Source organism: Ovis canadensis, chromosome 4, assembly GCF_042477335.2.
Source record: "Ovis canadensis isolate MfBH-ARS-UI-01 breed Bighorn chromosome 4, ARS-UI_OviCan_v2, whole genome shotgun sequence".
Classification (NCBI taxonomy): domain Eukaryota; kingdom Metazoa; phylum Chordata; class Mammalia; order Artiodactyla; family Bovidae; genus Ovis; species Ovis canadensis.
This window is the reverse complement of record NC_091248.1, coordinates 25,302,467-25,323,225: the sequence shown is the minus strand read 5'-3', so window position 1 is coordinate 25,323,225 and position 20,759 is coordinate 25,302,467. Positions and strand designations below refer to the sequence as shown.

The window sequence follows — 20,759 nt, the reverse complement described above, 5'->3', positions numbered from 1 at the left end:
AGGGGAAGAGATGAGCTGTGTTATAGGCATGACAGCAGACAGTAAAAAGCCCTGGAGGCTTGAACCAACATGGTGATTTGCGAGAAGCCACAGGTATCCGGAGGCACCCACGAGGTATTCTGCAATGCAGGACATGGAGCCGAAGGCCCGGGGTGGGGGGAGAAGCACCTACAGCTCCGACAAGATCCAGTCTTGCTGAGCCAACCCGGTATTAGAGCAGTACGGAATCTGCCTTCCATTCTAATACGCGTCCCATCTTTCAGCCAGACTGATGTGCCAAAATGGCAGATCTGATTATTTAAATGTCCTCTTTTAGCTCTTTCAAGGATCCCCATTGCCCTCATGATGAAGGGCAAACCCTTTAGCACAGCGGCATGGAAGCCTCTTGTGACCCTGCGGACCTTGCCAGGACTAATCAAAATACCTTCTGCAGTAACAGAGAGGAGAAACAATTCGAGTCACCTTGGTGGAGATAGAAAAGAAAAAGGGAAAAACAAAACACAAAAGCAGGAGCTTACAGGGGTCTGCAAGGGTAGTTGATGAATGATAGAAATGTGAACTAGGAACAGTGAGGGAAAGGAACGATGGTGTGATCAATTTCAAGTTTCTTTCAGATTATAGGAGATTATGCAGATTACAGGAGAGATGGATGTCCTTCACGTAGGACAGATAATATTTTGGGAAAGGCAGATAAAGAATTTAATTAGAAATGTGATGCATTTGGCTTATCCAAGTGGGCAATGTCCAATAGAAGTAGATACAGAAATGCATTTCAAAAGAGAGAGTTCTGTACTAAAGGTACAGGTTTGGGAGACAATCATATATCTATTTCAGCTGATGGTGTAGGAATGGAGGGTGTAGCCTATAGAGAAGTTTAAAAAAAAAAGAGAGTCAAAAATGAAGGGACAAAAGCAAGCAGAAAAATAAGAACATCTATTCGAGAAAGCCAATTTTTTAAGGGTCAGTGGAAAATGAGCCTGTAATAAAGATAGAGATGAAAGGTTAGATGAAAGGAAGAAACACAAGAAAATGTTGTATTAGGGAAACCAGAGAGGATAAAGTGGGCAGGCACCTAGACTCAATGTTGCGAATAAGTCAAATGGGATAAGGATTGAGAGATTGCAGCTGGATTTAACTAAGAACGAGAAGTGAGGAAATGCAAGCGCTGAGTGTACACGACAGTTTCAGTCAGCTTGATATATACTCATTACTTTATCTCCCCTTTTTGAAATCTGACAATTCCCGATAGTTTAACTGAAATACTGCTTCTTTTTAAAGTCTTTCCAGTGATCAATGCCCCTGCTTTCAAGCAAGATATCACACCCTGTGACATCTCTTTCCTTGGGGCTTCCAGAGGCAGCGCGCATGCACACCTGTGTGTGTGCCTCTGTGTGTATAAAGGATTCTTCCCTCTTGTCATTCATTCATTGAAATAAACTCTTAATCTCTTTGATATAACAGTGTATCTAGAAATATCCTCTTTCGGCCCCCAAATGTCTCCCAGAATATGTGTGTACTTAGAAGCTGCACAAGTGAATTATACTAGTGAAAGATGCCAATTTTGGATCACAAAGTATACCATTTTATATTTGTTTAATGGCATTTTATTCTCCATTTTCTGTTGTGGAATATCTGTTGTTTTTTTTCCCTACTATACTAAAAAGGACAGTCACATATTTATCCCGTATTCAGCACACACAAGAAACCATCTCTTCTCTTTGAGAAATGGGTTAAATTTACCTAAACATGGCCATGTTTTTTTTCCCCTGTAATTATTTTTGTTACATTGAGGCTTAAGTTTTTCCACCTTTATGGTATCAGCTCAATATTGCTACAGATTTTAGCCCCTTCTCTCTCAAATCAATAATCCATTCACATCTCAGAGCTTCTTACATCCACACTCTTATTTCCGGATTGAGTTGGTGTTGATTGGAAGAGCCAACTCTGTTTTCTTCATTGAGCATTTAAAACAGAATTTACCTATTCAGAGCATAGCATTTTGTTTAGGCATGCAGAAGCGTTTCCCACCAGCCTCTTTACACTTTCTTAATCACAGAGTGGATTCTTCTACTTCACCCATGCATTTTGGACTAGGCAGAAGCTACTTAAGTAGTATTTATTTTCTGTAGAAAAGGGAAAAAATAGAACTGACCTCTCTCATAATACCAATATGGACTGACATCCTGGGAGCAATTAATTCTCACGTTAGGAATATAAATAAAATAATTACGTATAATTCATTGAAGTCCTACTGTGCTGGAGAGAGTGATGTGCCGTCACTTCTCATGACAGACCTATGGAAGATTATCAATCCCACTCCATAGGTGAGGAAGCAGAGACACGGAAAGCCAATGAGGCTCACCAAGCTTCTTGGAAGCGGCAGAGCTGGAACTCAGGCCTGTTTGCCTAATGCCAAAAGGTTGGTTTATTTCACAATTGCAGTCAAATGAAATTTTGATGACAACTTAGACATCTTTTATTAGAATTGTATATATGAATTGTCTTGAATGATCAGAGCCTGTAATAACCAATGGAATGGGGAGCACTTCTCCATGGACAATAAGTCAGTCTCTCTAGCGGTGTCAAGCTCAGTTTTCACACCCACTAGGGTTTTAGGAACTAAGCCTGTCTCAGTAACCAACGCCCAGGAATTTGGACACATTCGTCTGCATTCCTGAGCCTCCCCTGGTTCACGCCATATGCCAAGTGGGCATTCTAGGTAGCTATGTATATATGTAAGAATTTCCTGCACAGCAGCGAAATGTGACATTAGTTCTTCTAGGACTTTAGGCTTTTATGTCTGACCCAGCCTATTTCTATGAACTAAGCAAATTAATTTGTTGTAAACAAATATGAATTTGGTGTCCGCTGACTATGAAAACTGTATTTATCCCTTTCTGGAGCCCAAAAGTAATAGCACTTACCCCAGGACTAGACTAGGAAAAAGTTATCACTTTGATGATAAGTTTTAAAGGAAAGTTCTGCCATTTTTTAGAAATTTCCTCTCTGGTGGGATTTTCATAAAGTCAACTTGGGCAACAAGGGAAAAAAGGACAGGTGAAGTGTACTGCTGCCAAATTTAAATTTCAAATGGACTCAACTCATACATTAATTAACCCAAACTTCAGCATAATTATTTGTTGCTAACCTTAAGTCTGACAGAATTCTTACAAGCAGGAGAGTGTAGAAAATGTCAGTGTTTATGGACATCGAGGTGGGATCTCTTTAGCCCAAGATTCAGAGAAGTTCCCGCCTGGCACAGAGAGCGCAATAATGCAAATTGCTTTAACACCTCATTCCCTGGACCCACCACAGGGCTAAAAAGTCAGAACAATATTAGAACACTTTTTCATCCCTAACATCATATAGACTGCAAAGATGGCATTAAGGCAAAAGAAAAAATCCCAGCAAAGTGGTGAGTGATCACTGTTGCTCGAGGGCCAATTCAAGAACAACGAGACTTTACAGGCTTGCTTCTTTTCCTCATTCAAAACAAGAATGATTTTATTGCCTCCAATGAGGAAAACATATATTCTTGCAAATTAGATATATCATTTTAGTGAATAGAAGGTCAATGAGAAACTTGGCCTTTCTTCTCAGCTGCTGAAATGTTAATAATTGGGGCAGATTTGAGTAGTGGCAACTTGGAGTCAGCATATATCAACGCTGGAAGTTGTCTCTCTCTAAGCTGCATTTTAATTTCTGAAAAGGCACTCCTAGTGTTTGAGGTGATGCCATACGCTTTCTCGGTAGCTAATATTTTATCCATATTTTTGATCTGGAGTCGAACACTTTCGCTAAAGAGCAGACTGAGGCAGAGATGACGTACTTCCCCACCAGTAGATGACAGTGCTGCCCTGTAAACTCCAGCCTTCTGACTCCAAGCCCAGTGCTCTCCCTGAAGAGTCTGCAAAAGGGCGGGGAGTCAAGAACATTCACAGGCAAATATTTGCATGAATGTACTTAGAGATGACCACATGGAGCGTTAAACACATGAATAAGAATGGCCCTGGGCTACATTCCATAAGAGGCGCAGCCTGTCTCTGGAGCCCCCTCCCTTCCCTTACTTTCCCACAGCCCTACGGCTCACGGTGTTCCCCTTTATTCCAGAAACCTGTTCTCCTAAGAAAAAGCCCCACTGCTTGTCTTTCCACAGTCTTCCCCTCAACTCCCTTTTGCCCCCACCCTCAAATCAATTGCTTTTCCTTTACCCTATTCCTGCAAACCCTGCCATCTGCAGATGACCTAGTATGGCATAAACCCTTACTCTCTTCAAGAAAAAAACAATTGCGTTATCAATGATTCAGGAGGTAATTCTTGAACCTGGCATTCACTGACATGTGTTATCTGACCAAATCAGTTTGGATCTTTAGTATCAAATTTGAAGCTTGATGCTACCCTGGAGCATATTAAAAGCTCCGAAGTCCTATTTGCCCTGTATCCTCCACGGGCAGTGTAACCAGCCAGGGTCATCCCTTGCAGGGACTGCTCCGGGGCTCCTGGCTGGCCTGCTCACTAGGCCTTGCACCCCTCCCTTACATAGTCTCTGCTCAGCGCCTGAAGTAAACTCCCAGCATGTAGATCAGAGCAGGTCCCCCCCGCCCCCCACCGTGCAGCATCGTTAAGGGCTTTCCACCACACCCGTGCCCTTGCTGCCCGACTCTTTGTCGTGGCCTCTAGAGCTCTGTGACCTGGCTGTCCCATCCTTGTTGCTCCCATCTCATTTTCCGGGACCCCTCAGTCCACCGCACTCCGCTCGATCCATTCACCAGAGCACAACACGTCTTTTTCCTCCTCACACCCTCCACAGGAGCTCTTCCCTCCGTCCGAGATGCTCTTTCACTCATTTTCACATCTCTAGCTGCTTCCCTTACTTCAAACCTTAGCTTAAATGTCACCCCCTCAAAGAGGCCCACCACAGTCAATCACGCTTTCTAAAGTCTGTGTTGCCCTGTTCATCTCTCTCTCTCAGCTCCGTGATTATTTCCTACCAGTTAGAACAGTTCATAATCATTTTATTTCCCGTTCTTGTCTCTTTTCTATCACCTTCATTAGAATATAAAGCCCATCGGGTCTGCCCTGTTGATTCTTTTTATTTCCTGCACTCAATTAATATCTATTTAACAAATGAAGGTATATATTCATTTAATCTTGTCCTCACAGCATTTCTCAATTTACGTAGCCACAAGACCCTTTTGTGATACAGCAGTTCTTAATACCCTGCTGAAAATCTTTGGGAAATCTGCCTTTTCAAAAAGTTAAGATAACAGGAACTTTAAGTACTGATGCAAGGGTGGCTTGGGGCAGGTGGGCCTTTTTGATCATTTTCAAATTTCCTCTTAGATGCAGCTGTTCACAGTGGGATTGACCATATGATGTCATATTCATGAGTCTAAACGGGTCTGGTACCTGCTGAGACAGAACCATATCCAGGCTTGTAAGAGCTAATTTTAGTCTATATCGCTTTGGAGGATATGTGTTTTCTTAAAAAAACTAATCATTTTTATAAATATTCATAATTATATCTTCTGTTCACAGCCTTGGTTGAATCTAATTTTTACCAACCAAGATTATCACCTACCTGCTTTGCTGCCTATATATAAAGACAGGCTTTTCTAAGTAAAATGCTGAAGAACTTTCCATGAATTCTTTGGTTCAAATAGGATTTTTCACTAAGTATTTCAAGTTGCAATATGCAAAACTAGCTGAAAAAAAGGCATTCTGTCACAATAACCAACTTATACATGGTAGGTTGTTTGGAATTAAGTTTTGGTGTTGTGACTGACAGGAACAAAGTCCAATGTGAAACTTTAACCAATATCTGATTCACAACAAAGTGTGTAATTTTTCATTTTCAGGGAAAGTATGTATTAAAATTTTTCAAGGAAGCTTGGTTATAAAATAGATTTATTGAAATATTTCAATAATGATCTAATAATTACATAGCACCTACTATGAGCCAGTAATGTTCTAAGCCTTTTATAGATATTAATATATTTAATCTTCATAGCAACACTCTCAGGTAGGTACAGTTATTATCCCCTTTGCACAATAAGGAAACGGAAGCACATAGAGGTAAGTTACTTATGGAAGAACACACAGCCAACCCAGGACAGAATTGGAAAATGAAGGAGGTCTGGCTTCAGAGAGTAAGTAAATCCTAAAAGAAAAATGTGTTTATTGTACATTTATGTTAAAAGCTTAACAGTCAAAGTGTTGTTATCATGATGTAAAATGTCAACACAACATTATAAACAACTATACTTCAATAAAATAAAATTTGATAAATAAATAATGCAAAATGTCTTTCACTTTAAAATTTTTTTCAACAGAGGATCCATGGATTTCTCTCTTTTTAGAAAATTAAAGAAATTGAAGTGGTTTTCCTTATTTGTTCTAAATCTTAATGTCTCTAGCTGTCATAGGATGCACCCGAGGTGATAGTATTCCACTGTGGTTTATAAGAAGGGGAAATTACGCTTTGCCAAGTTGACATCTCATTCATAAGAAGCAGAGTCAAATGCAAAAACTTTGTTCTATTATTGTAAAGGTGCAATTTCTACTTAAAAACAAAAGCAAAATTTTGTCTTAGCAAAATATAGTTTCAAATAGAATTTCAAAACTTTATCTTGATTCCTTACATGAAAATTAGTCAGAAACCCATGATATATAGGGTTTTAATGATGTGGAGGGAAAAAAAAAATTGCTCCAAAAATGGCGAGTACAAATACATTGAATTTTAATCAGTCTAAAAATGGTCAAGTTTCCTATTCACTCACTTGAAGATGATAAACTTTCCAAGATCTATTTTGGAGCATGGCAGCACTTTTCCACGTGTTGTGAATGGCCTTATTTCCCTGTGAGATGACCGCTTTGGCACTCTGTGTACTTGTGCAGGGGGTGGGGGAGGGGGTGGGGAATCTGTTCAGATCGTCAAAGGAAAATCTGTGTGTGTTTCCGTGTTCAAGCTGCTCAGCCTTTTGCAAGTGATTTTTATTTACCATCTCTGATATGTTTTTAGTTTATTTACCATATCTGCAGTTATTTTCCTTTCTAATATCCATTTTAGCTCTTTTGTTCACTATTTTTTAGTTTTTCACATATTCTATTATGTGGTATGTTTCAGTCTAAAGCTTTTTTTCCCCCTCCACTGTTACGGCTCATTTTAAGAATAATGAAAGAAAGAATGGAAAACATGTGTTTCTGGGGTATTTCACAGAATATTGATCTAGAACCTAACTGCTTCGCATTAGCCTATCCAGTTTCACTGTGAATCAGGTCATTTTTCCAGCAGTAGGTTATCATTTTAGAGTCAAGGGAAATGAATGTACTATACAGGAAGAAGGTTTAATCCTCCAAAGCTGTATGAAGTGTAATCACCTTCATGAATGGGGTGGAAATGTGCATACAGCACCAGGAGAAGCAGTTTTATTTCATTTCAATCTAGTTGGAAAAGAAAATCTACTCTTAATAGTTACTGTATCAATGTGATATGATACTGCATTCTAGGTGAAGGTGAAGTCGCTCCGTCGTGTCCGACTCTTTGCGACCCCGTGAACTGTAGCCTACTAGGCATCACCATCCATGGGATTCTCCAGGCAAGAATACTGGAGTGGGTTGATATTTCCTTCTCCAGACTACATTCTAAGTACTCAAGAAAAATAAAAGGACTCAGGATCATCTTTGCCCTTTATCAATCTCAAAATATTACAGAGAAATATTTATATTACCCTCAGTTAACACAAAATATCCTCTGAGAACAGAAAGAAAAAGAAAAAGAAAAAAATCACTTGGTCTTTAACACAGAAACTTGTCTTGAATACTTCTGAAGATTGATCAGTGTCTGTAGCAGAACAGAGCACTTATCATCCTATTCTGTTTAGGGAACCTTCAGATAGGCAAATTAGCCTAATCAATTTAGCAGAAGTCCAAAGTTTTGTAGACACTGCCTTGTATAATTTATTTAATCCTAGCCTAAGTTCTTCTCTGCCAGAAAGCCAAAGAGCAGTCTGGCTCACAAACCGAAGAAGAATGGACTGACTCTGATGTAACAGTTTGGAGCTGGAAAGGAGAGATGGAACCTTTCTTTGTTGATTCAACGATTTTTTTCCAGCCCCCTTCCAGTCTGTACCACCTCTTAGCATAACAAGGACAATACTTTCAAGTCCTTCTTCATATTTATTTAAATGCCCAGCTAAATGATTCAGAATAAAACCCAAAGTTTTAATAACACCAGGTTTTGACAATAAGAGTTGTCTCTCACCATCCATTTGTTGTGTGTGCCTGTCCCCAAATTTCATTCAGATTCTTAACACCTAGTTACGTTCCTTTAAGTTAGTCCATGACCTGCTTGTGTGTTTGATGACTTTGTAAAAGAACGTAACACCTTTCTCTCATGCTCCCTCTTCTCAGCCACTTATCAATCTTCTAAAACTACCTTTTCCCCGCTCCTTAGTATGCATCTTCTTACAGATAATTAGAGAAGATCTTAGCGGTCCTAATCCAACCCCTTCATCATACAGATGAAGAAATACAGGAAATATGACACCTCCGGTATCACATAGATATTTCCCTTTATCCCCTTAGTCAGATGTTTTGGGGGGACAGGAAAAAATAGCTGTTCTAGTTTCATACCATGGTGCATTGAACAGATTTTAGATTTGGAGGTATGTATTAGAAAGAAAATAGGACATTCTCTATCAAGGAGAATTCTCCATCAGATCATAGCAGTATAAGCTGAATTTACTCTTCCTTTTGATCTCATCACTGTCCAGAATCTACAACTGCCAGATGCCACCCCACAATAAAGAAAAGAAAGGGTCGAGATCCAGACATAACCCCTGTAATAACTAGCAGGTAGAAATGTGGGGAGCTAGATGGCACCTTGGGGGGCCCCCTTGATTTGTCCAGGCTGATGGACATGAACATAGACTTAGGCAGAAGAGAAAACAATCGTATCTGGTCTTACCATTATTCATTGTTTCCAAGCCGGAAAAAAAAATTTTTTTGAGTCTCTTGTCTTTTTTTCTTTCATCTTCACAATACTTTTAAGCTGAGCTCCGAAATAGGTATTGCTGAGTTTTTAAGTGATAATCACGAATGTGTTTTGCTTTTAGGATTTTTCAGTGTGCTTGTTTAAATAACATTCAAAACTTTCCCAAGGCAGTTTGCTGATGGAATTGCTTTCAGGTGCATTCAGGACCTTAAGGGACAAATAGATGGGACAGGTGAGTTTTTAGGCAGATGATGGAGGGATTGGCTGGGACAGAGTTCCAAGTACAACACCAAAGAGGGGCTTGGAGATGTCAAGGACCGCCTGCCAACTGCGCATGCACTAGGGGAATGTGGAAGAGAGATGCCACAAAAAATTGTAAGGACTACCATGTATTGGGCTTTTGATAAATGCCGTTCTATGCACCAACACGTATTGTCTCATTTAGGCTCCACAACAATCCTGCAAGCTAGCTATGTTTATTTCCATGTAACAGATAGGTAAACTGAAAATCAAAGAAGCTAAATAAATGAATAATAAGAAAATAAATAAAGATAATTGTAATTATGAATAATATGTTAATAATAGATTAATTTAAAAACTAACATTTTGGAGGGCTTACTACGTTCTTAAGTGAATTATCCCATTTAATACTCATAATAATCACGGCATTATTATTATACTCCTTTTACTTCCCGGGAATAATGAGCCTTAGAGACATAAGGAAAGATGATGAAACTGGAAGCAGAGGCAAGATTTCAGTGCAAACAGCCAAACTGTAGAGCCCATGGTAGAGCGGCACGCCATCCTGTGCTATGAAAAGCAGAACATACTTTCTCACCCAGGTCTGTCTGCTGCTCAGTCATGATCTTTCACAGTCCCACATGGTCTTTAAAATAGGAGTTCTCAGATTTCATCTGATGACCCGTGTGGATCCATGATGAGGTTTCACTGTCTGACAGCAAAATTAAAAAGCTCAAAGAGCATGTCAAGAGTTTGTCCTACCACTAAGTGTGTTCAGTTTAAAGGATTGTGCTTTGTTCTGAGATATATTCATCCCTTTCTGGAGCAAAAAAAAAAAAAAAAATCCATTCTTCTTAATCTAATGATGATAACAGTTGATGACAGGTTTTTAAAAGACTCTTCATTTAAAAATTATGAATTCATCAACCCTATGTCCCCTACCTCACATTGGAGACAAGGGGAGAGGAATTGTACTTATTAATAAATTTTGAAATCAAGGCTTTTCTGAAAAAGAACTCTGCTAGGGATGAAGAGTGGTACAGAAAGCAAACTCTGTAAAATTTCCCAAGATTAACTCTTATGCTAGTAAGTACCACTTTAGAGTTTTTAAAAAATTTTCAAGGAAACAGGTTATACTTGAAAGGAAATGGTATCAGTGAATACACATATCTTTACAGTATAGCCCTCTTCATATACAGAACACCTAAGCCTTGGTTGAGTGAAGCACACAGCATCTAGGAAGTAAATTCACATTCAGTATCTCATTTGATTCCCACTCAACACTCTATAATGCACTACATGCGTTAAAGGATACTGCAGAATGTACTGCTTATTAGCATTTTTTTGGCCTCGCTTAGCTAACTCCGCTTCCTTTAAAGAAGGAATTATTTCTATCAAAGAATTATTTACAGATTTACTATAAAGTAGGAAAAGTGTCAAGAATGACACAAGATAAACAGCAGTCAGTAACTGCTGTTTTATAATTGTTTTGATCCTCATTTTATAGAAAAGAAAACTTTAACTCAGCTTAAAATGTGTGCTAAAGGAGTCCATTTAGTTTAGTAACAAAGTTGGGGCTTGAGCCTAGTTCTGTTCACAGCCCAAAGCTTCCCTTGGTTACCCCTCACCCACAATTTTATGTGAACCCCAAACCTTCTTTCTGCTATCCCACACCACAATTCCACTAATGGCAAACCCCTGAGAAATCCCATTGATTTAAATGTGCCTCCATTATTCTGTAGATGTATGTTTTAGATGATGCTGTCCATATGGACACAGTACATAAGTTTATCAGCAGGAAAATCAGATGAAATGAAAATGATTGATTGCATATATCCATCCAATAAAAACAGTAAAACAAAGCCAAGTGGGAATGGAAATTGTAAAGATCACCAGATGATAATAAAAAGTAAGATCTTGCCGGACATAAAGGAGGGAGTCACTGAAGGTCATCAGTTTCATGGGAAGATAAAATTTGAAAGTGGATCCGTGACTTTTATGTCTATAAAAAAAAAAGACCTCATTGTGTGACTAGTCCAGAACTAGCAGATCCGTTTTTCTAAATTACAAACACTGATCATCAGTGTGTTGTTTATTTCTATTTAAATCACCTGAAGAGCAACTTCATCTCCCTAGAAGACAGCGTGGCTTTGATTGCCAATGGCAGATTAGAAAAAGTAGGCATTTCAATGATTGCTCACAAAGAAGCTTTGTTTCCATCATAATGCTAAAGAATAAGAAGCTTCTGTCTTTTTAAGAAAAAGGAGAAGTATGACATGTTTCAGTCCTCAGAGCACGTGAATGAGGAAGGAAAACCAATTCCTTTTCTTTCAGAGGGGTTTTCTCTTAATATAGCAGGCTCTAATTTAGAGTTCCATCTCTTGCTTTGAGCTCATTAGTGATCTGGGATCTTAAACAGCTGCTTCTAATATAGTCAGGGACAAGTGTTTAGGAATACACAATGTGTCGTGAGAATAAATATCTTGAATTTAAAGAATTTTAACAAATATTAAGTTTCATATCTTCCTGTGATGTGGGGTATAGTTGTGCAGCAGAGAGCTTGTCACATGGTCTGTCAGCCATGTGACAGGGAAGATAATAAGGCTGGACCTCCAAAGGAAAGTTGTTCAAGAGACAGGGACACCAGTGAGAGAATGAGAGAGAGAAAGATTACACTTAGGAATCTCAATTATCAAATGCACTGATTATGAAAAGGGCTTGAAAATATTTGTATTCAAAGGCCAACATATTTTTTAAAGATGCTCCATGAAAAGTAAAGAGTACAAATATTCAAAATGTTTTTTTCAAGTACCAGGTCTTTTGCCAGAAACTCTTCACTACACCTAAAGGTGAGAAGTGGTGGGGGGTGGTCACAGCATTTAGCTTCGGGCCTTATAGATTTATATCAGGTAATAAAAATGCTTTAGACGAAATAATCGAGCTGACCACTAAAGGTGGAAGTCCCAGGAAGTAGCTATTTTTCTTCCTGAAACAAATGGCAGAATAATGTACTTTTAAATAGTACAGATAATTAAACAGTTGTCAAACCTTGGTGTACAAAGAAATAAAGATCCTACCAACACGACAGCTTTGGAAACTATGACTACTGGCATGATGATTATATAAAAGACAGAAATTGCTTTATTTCTTTCTAAACATTGGATACAGGGCAGTAGTTATAAGGGTGTTTTTTTGTTTTATGTTTTCTATATTTGTTTTAACAATAAAAAAAGTTTTAAGAGAAAGAAAAAATATGGATGTAAAAGAGACTTAGATTTAAATTTGTTTATTCAAACCACATGTATTAAGTGCTCACTCTGGACTAAGCATTGTTTTTGACAATTGAAATACAGTAATAAAAGAGACAAGGCCATGCTTCCCAGAAAGTATTCTAATGCAGAAGATGGGTGGTAAACAAGTAAATATAACCAAAAGACTAAAAGGAGTCAGGGTCTTGCCTTATCAAAGGTCAAAACATGTCATGAAATGGAAATAGCTAATATACCATGATATAGACACAGAAAAGCATAAATAGATGAATGGGACTGGATAAAGAGGCCAGAAACACCTCGAAATTTAACATATGATAACACTGGCATTTCAAATCAGTGGTGAAATGATGAGAAATTCAAAATGCATGTCTGCATTGTACCATACTCATAAATACTGATATATTGCAGGTCTAAGTGTGAAAATTAAAACTGTAAATGTACTAGAAGGGATAAAATGTATTTGTTGCTACTTAGGTGTTATAGTTCTGAGCTTAATACAAAACACCTGACAGGTTAGGAAATAAAAAGTCCAATTAAAAAAAAATAAGATTATAAATCATGGAAGATGAACCACATGGCCAAAGTTATTATAATAAGGCATTTAGCCACACTAACAATCAAAGAAACACAGGTGATTTTAGTATGACTTGTCAAAATTACAAATGCTCACCTGCTGTGGCCTAGCATTTCTCTTTATCATCTACCCTAGAGAAGTGAGGTCTTTCTGTATACATCCGTCAATACCTCTGTAATGTTCCTGGCAGTAGTTTTTGTAATTCTTCAAAGATGGATACTCCTAACACCAATCCATAGGGGAACTGTTGAATGTCTATGGCATATGTGTATTATGCAATACAAGACAGTCATTTGAAAAGAGTGAAAAGATCTATATGTGCCTGCATGCGTGCTGAGTTGCTTCAGTGTGTCTGACTCTCTGTGACTCCATGGACTGTAACCCGCCAGGCTAGTCTGTCCATGGGATTCTCAGGCAAGAATACTGGAGTGGCTGCCATAGCCTCCTCCGAAAGTGAAAGTCACTCAGTCACGTCCAACTCTTTGCGACCCCATGGACTATATAGTCCATGGAATTCTCTAGGCCAGAACACTGGGGTGGGTGGCCATTCCCGTCTCCAGGGGCACTTCCCAACCCAGGGATCTAACCTGCGTCTGTCTCCTGCATTGGTAGGTGGATTCTTTACCACCAGCACCACCTGGAAAGCCCTAGATCTGTATGTACTGCCATGGGAAAATGTTCGTATATTAAGATAAAGTTTCAGCGGACTATATTTTGATAGACAGATTTTCTTGTAGAGTTGTGTGTTCTACACATATCTATATGCACATAGAAATATCTAGAATGGTAAACCTCACATCATGCATGGTGTCCACTTCTAAACAGTTATATTAGAGAAGTGGGATGCGTATGAAGGATAACTTTAACCTATGCAATATAAAATAAAGTAGAAAAATGTTTCCTTCAGTTTAGATTTAGTGATTAAAAATATGTATTTTGTTAAAGGCAATAAGAGAAAAAGCAGTAGAAAGTTTTTAAAACAAATTTTAATTAAAAATTAGAGAGCATACTGAAGATGTCCCATGTCAAACAGCATATACCCTATTCTTGAATACCATCTTTGAAGGCAAATGCCTATGTTCATTTTTGAACTGTTTGCAGGATATAGTATTTAAGTTAAGCCATGCATGGTGAAATATCTGTCCCAAGTGCTTGACCATCCAATTTACTGAATTCAGTATTACAGATTAATTTTATTCTTTTTTCTATATTGGAAAATATTTATTTTTAATTGAACAACACTGAGCACATTTTCTTTTCCTGAGTATTCCTTTGTCCACTAATGTTGAGTGCCTCTACACAAAAGTTTAAGTTCAGCATGAACTCCCCCCCACTATTTTTTTTGGTTTGTTTAGATTCTCGTGTATACTTACTAGATGTTAACAAAATCTGTATTAGTACCAGTTGCAGTTGTAGTGATATATTTATCCTGAAGTTTTATTACAAGCAAATATGTATTTTATCAGAATCTTGACTTTATTATGTGCCATCTTCATATAGTTCTGAAAAACTACATGCTCATTATTCAAGGTTTTAATCACCTGCACCTCTTCTCCATTGAGATTCTAATGAGTCCATATATAATGCTAGAACTAGAGGACAATCATAAAATATGTTGGTATAGTTATTGAAGAAATTGTATTTTTAAAACGACAGTAACTAAACTATTTGCTATCGACAACAATTAATTTTCTCTCAGTGTATTTTGTAATCATGAAAGTCCAAATGCTCTTCCATATAGTCTATAAACAGAGAAAATAAATTAGCAAGCACCTCGATCGAACATTGATTTATAGAATATCTAATGATCAGTTTTAACTAGTTTCACTTAGAGTCTTGTTGTAGTTCAGTTATAAACATTCTTGTTTTTCTGTCAGTAAAGAGAATGTGCTAGTTCTCTTGGGGGGAAGACTATTTTACTCAATACTTTCCTACGCTTTCTTTAAAATTAATTTATTTATTTTAATTGGAGGCTAATTACTTTACAATATTGTAGTGGTTTTGCCATGCATTCCCATGAATCAGCCACGGGTGTACATGTGTTCCCCATCCTGAACCCCCCTCCCACCTCTCCCCATCCCATCCCTCAGGTTTGTCCCAGAGCACCGGCTTTGAGTGCCCTGTCTCATGCATCGAACCTGGAGTGGCGATCTATTTCACATATGGTAATATACATGTTTCAGTGCTATTCTCTCAAATCATCCCACCCTCACCTTCCCCCACAAAGTCCAAAAGTCTGTTCTTTACGTCTGTGTCTCTTTTGCTGTCTCACATATAGGGTCATCATTACCATCTTCCTAAATTCCGTATATATATGTTAATATACTGTGTTGGCGTTTTTCTTTCTGACTTACTTCACTCTGTATAATAGGCTCCAGTTTCAGCTACCTCATTAGAACGGACTCAAATGCATTCTTTTTAATAGCTGAGTAATATTTCACTGTATATAAGTACCACAGCTTTCGTATCCATTCATCTGCTGATGGACATCTTTGTTGCTTCCATGTCCTGGCTATCCTTTTCATAGTTGGTGAGAAGGACCTCAGTGGATAGGGGATATTTTAATTCGATTTTAAATTAAGCAGAAATATTCTTTCATAAATGTGATAAATCTTCTCTGTCCACCAATCAAAAGATATGATTTCAGATTAGATTTCACTTGATGTTTCTCTTTTAATAAGACTACAATGAGCTCAGTGCTGTGCCTGACCTCTCCCACTTTGATTTAGTCATTAACCTGCATCAAGAATCTGTTTAGCAAGTTTTGAATTCAATGTCTCCCCTTTGATAACTCTCTATCCCTTCAAAACAGCTTGAAAGGAGACATTCTAAATGCTTACATTTAATCTGCTCTGTAAGTGACTTTTTTGCGTTGAAACCACTATCAGATTTATTTGGGGCTGCTAGCCAAAGTCCCATCCCAGCTGCAGACCTGTCATTTCTTTCTCACAACCAGTTTGAGACTAATGAGTAAGCCTTCCTCCGGCCCAGTCATAGTCCCCATGGACCCTGAGTTAACTATGCCTGCACTGCTTTGGAGTATGGAGGGCAATGAGGCATTGCTGGAGCCTGATCACAACAAAATTCCCCCTGACTATCAAGTTCCTGACCATCAAGTTCCTGACCGTCTATTCATCTGGAAGTTTCTCCTGCCCCATGCAGAGTACTGACCTACTACTACTGCCACCTACCTAGTAGTTCCGTTTGACATTCTCCATCATCTGACTGGGACCTGCCTGCCTAGAAGTTCCCAGTGGCCCTGGGACCGGAGGGAGATGGGATCTGGCAGTTCTGAGACAGCCACAAGGACCCTCAGTGTAGTAGCTGAATACAGAGACTCTGGAGTCAGAGATTCCGAGATCCTACCCCGGCTTGGCTGGTTACTGGCACAGTGGCTTGGGGCAAACATTTTAACCTTCCATTGCCTCAGTTTTCTCATCAATTCAAAAGGGGAATTAGTCCCTAATAGTCTCATCAAAGTGATTGTGTTAATAAAGATTGAATGAGTAAGGCTCTTGGCACAGGGCCTAGTATAGAGTAAGTGCTCACGTATTATTGATATTATACACTTTATAAAATGATACATCCTTATAATATGTATGGCCTGGCAATTGGACTGTTCATTATCTCTGCCTTCAGAATTCTGCATTTGTCTTATTTCTGCCGCTAAGACTTCCCTCTGAAACATAGTGCTTGAGAAACAGACTAGAAATAGCCTGCTGCTATTTGGTTATAAACTTTATGCCCTTCCCGACAGACTATTGCTGGACTTTGTATCCTTATATTAATAGTTTTCCTGTGTCCTTCATTTTACCTAAGGGTTAGCTTTCTTGTTCCAAGAAAAGGCTGAAAATGAATATCAGTCCCTTTTCAGAAACAAATGATGACAGGGTCATCTTTAATAATTTAGATCATTTGTGCTGTCTAACTTCTATCTCTTACTTTCATCTCTTTGCATGTAGATTTCCTTTCTTTGAGGAAATCTTGCATTTCTAGAATGGTTCTTAATCTATAAGGAATAGGAACAGATATCTTCTAGCAAGTGTTGAAAACCTTTCTTGGCAGTCTCTAAAAAATGAAATAGCGTGAAAAATAAATACATATACTGCTAAACAGATGACTTCTAATAGACATAATGCCGCTAATGAAGCACACCTCTAAGAAGCACATTTTTATACACCAATTTTCACGATGGCTTATTAAAAATACACATCTCTTCATAGGAAAAAAATAAACAGATAAAACCAAAATCTTGTGGCAATTTACAAAGGCCACAATGAAAACATCACACCGAAACAAAAACTGGGTGGAAGTGTCAGCTCTTGATCCTGACAGGTTTCACAGTTAACGTTTAAATTTAAACGTCTTGAACAAGTTAACAAAAACAGAAATGACAGTAAGTTTCTTCTCACTTATCTACTCTAGAATCTTGTGTTGAGAAGGCTGCTGAGGTCACATCTAGGCACAGTGGGATTGGCATCGAGTGCCAGAAGGTTAATATCTGCAGCGGTTACAGGAGTGGCAAGTGATGGAATCCGTAGCACTTAGTCGCCACCCCTGCTTGTTCGGGGATTACACATACATTCCCTTTATGCAGTCAAAGTCGGGTGTGCATTTAATAGAAAAGAAGAGTGCATGGACTCTTTGGGAGGGAGTGTGCAAGGGGTATTTGAACGCATTTTCAAAGAACATGTACTCACTCACTGAATCACTGTAATACCACCAAAAAGTACATACTGCTAGTAACCACATTTTATACATGGGGAGTTTGAGGCACAGAAAAACATCATTAACTGCCCAAGGTGATACAGCTAACAATGAGCAAAGCCCATTGGCAGAGCTGTCAGGAAGTCTGATTCCACACCCTTGTGTCCATACCACTGTACTAATATGCCTCCAAGGCCTTTTTGTGCAAAACAAACAAAAAAAAATAAAAAAGAAAGAGAGAGCAAATCTTTCTACAGTATGAATTTTTTAAACCCAGAATTATAGTGTGGGAAGGGATCTTGCTGATTATCTGGACCAAACTTCCACCTGTAAAATGATTGAGTCCCTAGTACCCTGTCCCATCTCAGGATCTCCAGGTTCTCACCTAATTAAACAGCTACCCAAACTCTTTGATATATTGAGCCAAAATGTACTTCTCTATGTGTGTGTGTTAGTCACTCAGTCATGTCCATCTCTTTGTGACCCCATGGACCGTAGCCTGCCAGGCTCCTCTGTCCATCAAATTCTCTAGGCAAGAATACTGCAGTGGGTTGCCATTTCCTCCTCTAGGGGAACTCCCCAACCCAGGGATCAAACCCAGGTCTTCCGCAGATTCTTTACCAGCTGAGCCACCAGGCAAGTATTTCTCTATGAGTTACATCTTTGATCCTATTTGTATCCTTTATGGAGCAAACAAACCAGTCTCTGCCCTCCACCACAAGATGGCAGTCAGCATTTTGTCAGTAAAGTCTCTCCACCATGGCTGAAATCTGATACTCAAGGAGGCAGCAGATTTTAAAAACAATCCATAGTTGAGTGAAAGACCGTTTTATTTTAAAACTGTCTCCCTCTAAATCAACACTATATGTTTGAAAGAAGAAGGTGGTCAAGGGTTCATATTTCCATTTGCTAATTAAAAAAGATGTATACTTTTGAATCATAGAAACAGATTCTCTGTTTATCCCACCCAATGAAGAAGAACAACTCTTTTTCCAGGGATTGTCAGACATATGCTGCTGAAGATGGTTCACCCTTTGCAACTGGACAAAAGTAATCCCTTCTTTATGGGGCAAGTCTACTAAGAGAAGAGGGAAGCTCTGCATGAGTATTTCCTCCTATGATGTCCCTCAACTGCTTTTTACTTAAGATTCATAAATTCTCTTTGATTCAATAATCTATTAATGGGCTGTGCTTCGTATACAAAGATAGTGCTAATTATCAAAGATTAACTTTGAAATAAGTCTAGTTATGTCCTCCAGAGAGGAGGGAAAGAGAGGCCAAAGAGAGAGAATTAAAGAGATGTGGTTTTGATATTAGGTTTAATATCAAGCCTAATTCACCCCTACTTCAGGCCATGGAAGTGACTTTCTAAAGATGGGGCTGAATAAAATGCAGACAATCAGTTGATTCACAAAGTTCAAGCTTTGACTTGGCTTAGTTAAACTCATGTGCATACGTACATCAATATGCATACCAATGGAACTGAATCTTCGTTTTAAAATTACTTAAATGTAAGTAGATAGTAAAGAATCTACCTGCAATGCAGGAGACCCGGGTTTTAGAGGATCATATTCATTGAATACTTATTAGACTTTGAGAAATTGAGCTGGGTATTTTATTTTAATATTTCTTTAATCTTCATAGCCACTTTCTAAGTTAGAGCATACATTTACCTTGTACAGATGAGGAACTGAAAACTCTGAGAGGCTAATTAACAACGGCCAAGATCTCTGCTACAGCTGAAACTGCAATACTTTGGCCACCTCATGCGAAGAGTTGACTCATTGGAAAAGACTCTGATGCTGGGAGGGATTGGGGGCAGGAGGAGAAGGGGATGACAGAGGATGAGATGGCTGGATGGCATCACCAACTCGATGGACATGAGTTTGAGTAAACTCTGGGAGCTGGTGATGGACAGGGAGGCCTGGCGTGCTGCGATTCATGGGGTCACAAAGAGTTGGACACGACTGAGAAACTGAACTGAACTGAACTGACGATCTCTCAAAAGAAATGACAAAACTAGGTTTTGATACAGCCTTTTCTCTGCATTAAACTCTTCCCATCACTTAACCTCCTGAATCTGTTTACTTCTTTGTAGAAGTGGGGGTCTACACGCTCTCTATTTTGAATCTTGACATTCTTTGACTCTAGTATAAATATTTAAATGCAATGTCCAGTTCTGTTATTATTATTCAGTTCCCTGCTGGCCAGCATTTTAATGTTTTGGCCACACCATGCAGCATGCAGGATCCTGGTTCCCCGACCAAGGATTGAACCCATGCCTCCCACAATGGAAGTGAGGAGTCTTAACAACTGGACCACCAGGAAAGTCCTTTTTCTTAATTTCAGTTATTTTATTGAACATTTATTTCAGTTGGATTTAGCAAATTATAGAGTTTCTAACTGGGCTGGCTTAACTTATCATCATGATTTAATCTTATATTTGTTCTGTCTGTAAAGTTAAATATTACAGAATTTAACCCCTGCAGCTCTAAGGTACAGGTTCCCTTTGTTGACAGCAGAGGTTCTGGCATGTTCTCTCCCCTCCATCCAGGAGAGGTACCTCTGCAAGGGTGGTCCTCATATTTGCTTTCCCAAAGGGTGGGGAGACAAAAGGACCTACGACCTTTTCCATACTCATCTTCGTTTTTGTTGTCGCTGGCCTGATGCCTAAAAGTAGCATTGTTATTGTCTACATGGGAATGGACCCGAACGTAGCTGGCACTAAAAAATCCTATTGACGGAAGTCGTTGTGTTGTTATTGCTGGAATTAAGGGATTGATTCTGAGCATTTGGATCATGTTAGCAAAAAGCCTTCCATAATAAGTGGGAAAATAGCTTATTGACAGACATGGTGGAAAGGTTTGCCTGCTTATATCCCAGAGCTTTGGGTTTCCCAGATGACTCAGTGGTAAAGAATCCGCCTGCCTAATGGAGGAGACGCAGGTTCAATCCCAGGGTCGGGAAGAGC

General features: G+C 38.8%; 2 protein-coding genes across 2 annotated transcripts in view; one reads left to right on the top strand and one right to left on the bottom strand.

The window, feature by feature from the left end:
• CALCR (calcitonin receptor) overlaps positions 1 to 20,759 on the top strand; it is a 114,007-nt gene that overhangs the window by 5,331 nt on the left and 87,917 nt on the right. The gene's annotated exons all lie outside the window — the stretch shown is intronic.
• The window catches only part of GNGT1 (G protein subunit gamma transducin 1), a 369,003-nt gene that overhangs the window by 342,274 nt on the left and 5,970 nt on the right, over positions 1 to 20,759 (bottom strand). The gene's annotated exons all lie outside the window — the stretch shown is intronic.